Genomic DNA, 3819 nt, shown 5'->3' on the forward strand with positions numbered 1-3819 from the left:
GTTGTCTGCTGTGTGCATGGCTAAACATCCATCGACATGGGATGTAGCATTTTCCATAGGCTCGTCGAGAAGGAGCTGACAGTATATTGCCTACAAGCCTGAAATACAATTGAAAGTGCATAAGATATCCCTGAGGCGAATGAGGTGCCGAATGCTTATGTAGGGACTGATCTGTAATCCTAGATCCAAATCCTGGATCCAACCACTGATCTGCATCAAGTATGGACTGCATACACAGCCATAAGTGCATGATGAAACATTGAGTCTCCCCAGGTTGTGCTATGGCTAAACCTAATGATATCCACTGCACTCGGGTAGGACCACACTGATGCATAGGTATCCTCATGCTGAGGAATGATCTGCTGATCGAAAGAGGTGGTGGTGATAACTGGATCCAAGGGTGGTGCAATGCGGCATGAGTGAGCCGATGCTGAAATGTCCTAAAGATTGATGTGCTGATATGGACTGCTGAAGGGAACTGAGCCCAAGGTATGCTTTGTGTCAGAGGTGAAAGCATCAATGATGGATGTTGGAATGGAATCACCTAAAGAGCTGAATGCACTAGGGCATATATCTCTGCATGCGGTAAAAGATGTGAGTGCCTCGTACTGAGGACTTACCTGCTGCTAAAGAACTGCATGACCATAGGTGACCTCCTGCTGTGTATCTACATCTGATGTGACAGTAGATGGAGTCGGTGTGCAGATAGTGGGAGAGAGGGAAGGAGTCTCACTTGCAGCTTTCTCACATACACAATAGAGGGAATACACACAAAGGTGGAGGCTGAAAACAGTTTTCCTCTTCTTAGTTGTGTAAGCCAAAAGAACTCTAGTACAAAGAAAATAGAAGAACCCTATATGTGGGTCTCAAACCAAACTCAACTAACTAAGGTGGCTTACTAATTGAGCCACAAACTAGAGTAGATAAGGATAGCTGTCATCTAGCTATTATTCGTGGGCGGTGTACCAACCGCATCTCCAGCTAACAAGTCGGTGACATAAATACACAACGGTCACCCTGGCATATTGCGAGTGGAGATCGATATCTCAACACTCCCCCTCGAGCTCAATCCCAATTCCTACACACCAAGCAGGTCTTTGAACTTGCGCAGCTTCTCTACACCGAATGCTTTCGTGAATATGTCAGCTACCTGATCCTCTGTGCTGACATAAACTAGATCAATAAGACCTAGTAAAACCTTCTCCCACACATAGTGATAATGCACCTCAATGTGCTTTGTTCTAGCATGAAAGATTGGGTTCTTTGCCAAGTGTATACTGCTCATGTTGTCACAATAAATGACAACTTGCCCATCTGTAGATTGATGCATATCATAAAGTAGCTTATGCAACCAAGCTACCTCACATGCAGCCATTGCTGCACCCTTGTACTTAGCCTCTGTGCTCGACAAGGCAACTGTAGGCTGTTTCTTGCTGCTCCAAGTGACTGCAGCACTCCCAAAAGAGAACACATATCCACTGGTAGATCGTCTACTAGAAATACTACCAGCCCAATCAGCATCAGTGTATCCATGCAACTGTATCTGAACCCCAGCCTCATAAAATAGTCCATACTGCAATGTGGACTTCACATACCTGAGTATGCGTCTAGCCACATCCAAATGCGGTTTCCTTGGAGCCTGCATAAACTGACTTACCAATCCAACAGCATAGCTTAGATCTGGCCTGGTAATAGTCATATAAATCAAACTTCCTACTATGTGTCTGTCCATAGTAGGGTCTTCCAAAAGCTCACCTGCATCTGTGCTCAGCTTCACATTCTGCTCCAAAGGAACTAAAATAGGCTTACAGCCTATCATCCCATATTTGGACAGCATGTCCAATCCATACTGCCTCTGCAAGAGCTGTATCCCACTTGGTGATCTAATCACCTCAATGCCCAAGAAATAACGCAGCTCTCCCAAATCCTTCATCTCAAACTTCTGCCTCAATAGCATTTTCACATGAAGGATATCTTCATCACTATCACCTGTGATGATCAAATCATCAACATAAATGACAAGCAGCATAATCCCTTTCTCTGTTTTTCTCACATAGAGTGAGAAATCTGCCTTGGAAATCTGAAAGCCAATAGTGACAAGATACTGTCCTATCTTGTCAGACCATGCTCTAGGTGCTTGCTTCAAGCCATACAAGGCTTTCTTCAACCTGCAAACAAACTCAGGATGAATAGCATGAACATAACCTGCTGGCTGCTCCATAAAGACCTCTTCTTGCAAATCACCATGCAAGAAGGCATTCTTTACATCCATCTGATGTAAAGACCATCCCTTTGATGCAGCCATAGCAATGGCTGCTCTTACGGTTGCCATCCTTGCAACCGGGCTGAAAGTTTCTTCATAATCAATGCCATATGTCTGTGCATACCCCTTGACAACTAATCTTGCCTTGTATCTATTCACAGAACCATCTGCATTGTGCTTGATCTTATAAACCCACTTACAGCCAATTGCATTCTTGCCTTTAGGCAAAGGCACCAATTCCCATGTAGCATTTGCATCCAAGGCATCCATTTCTTCATCCATGGCTTTCTCCCATTTTTCATTTCCCATGGCTTGTTCAAAAGAAGTGGGTTCTGGTTCCTGTATCACTTTGACCATATAGGCATAGTGAATGGCTGTAAATCCATCATATTTCAGCCTATCCGCAGGATACCTGACCCTGGTAGACCTGCGCAAAATAGGCTCACTTCTAGGTGCTCTCAAAACATCCCTGATCTTCCTTACTCCAGGTGTAACAACAGAAGGAATACCCAACTCATCATCAATGCTCTGTTCTGAGCCACTGGATTCACCATCCACACAAGATTGACCTGCATTCACATCAAACATGGGCTGATCTACCTTCTCTTTTCCTTTTCGTGATACCTGCATACCACTCTCCGCATTGCTTTGAGGAGATTCTCCTGATCTCAATCTGCCTCTGTCCATGGCAAAGTATGTGAACCACTGCTAGAGGACACTCCAGGTCCACTGATATTTTGTGATTGCTGCTGTGAATTCTGTGCAGCATTACCATTTTGTGCATCTACATCAATCATCACATTTACTGGTTTATACCAGCTGCTCATCTCATCAAAAACAACATCTCTATGCACTATAAACTTACGAGTAGAAGGGTTATAGCATCTATACCCTTTCTGCTGCAGAGAATAACCAATAAAGACGCACTTCTCAGCTTTTGGATCCAACTTGGACCTCAACTCATCTGGCACATGGACATAGGCAATGCAACCAAAAATTTTCAAATATGTTTGGTTTCCTACCAGTATACATCTCCTCTGGCGTCATGCCATGTATTGCTGCAGTGGGAGTCCTGTTCATTATATAAACTGCTGTAGCAACTGCTTCAGCCCAATAATAATCTCGTAGATCTTTTTCATTTAGCATGGCCTGACATACCTCTCCAATATGCCTATTTTTCCTTTCTGCAATTCCATTTTGCTGTGGGGTATGACTGCATGAATATTGCTGCTTTATACCATGCTCCTGCAAGAACCTTGCAAACTCATTTGAGAGGTACTCTCCCCCTCCATCTGACCCTAGGCATTTTATTTGCAGGCCTGTTTCTTTTTCAACCATAGCTTTAAAAGCTTTGAAGTGCCCAAACACTTCACTTTTCTTTTTCATAAAATACACCCAAATTTTTCTGTTGAAGTCATCAATAAATGTGACAAAATAGTGACAGCCTCCAATAGATGCAGCTTTAGTAGTCCACACATCAGAGTGGATTAATTCCAATGGCTTTTTACTCTCTTGAACATGCCTAGGAAGGGGTTTCCTTGCCTGTTTCCCAAATT

The sequence above is a fragment of the Dipteris shenzhenensis genome, chromosome 30 (genome assembly GCF_047967505.1).
Source record: "Dipteris shenzhenensis isolate YYH24624 ecotype China chromosome 30, Dip_SZ_1.0, whole genome shotgun sequence".
NCBI lineage: Eukaryota > Viridiplantae > Streptophyta > Polypodiopsida > Gleicheniales > Dipteridaceae > Dipteris > Dipteris shenzhenensis.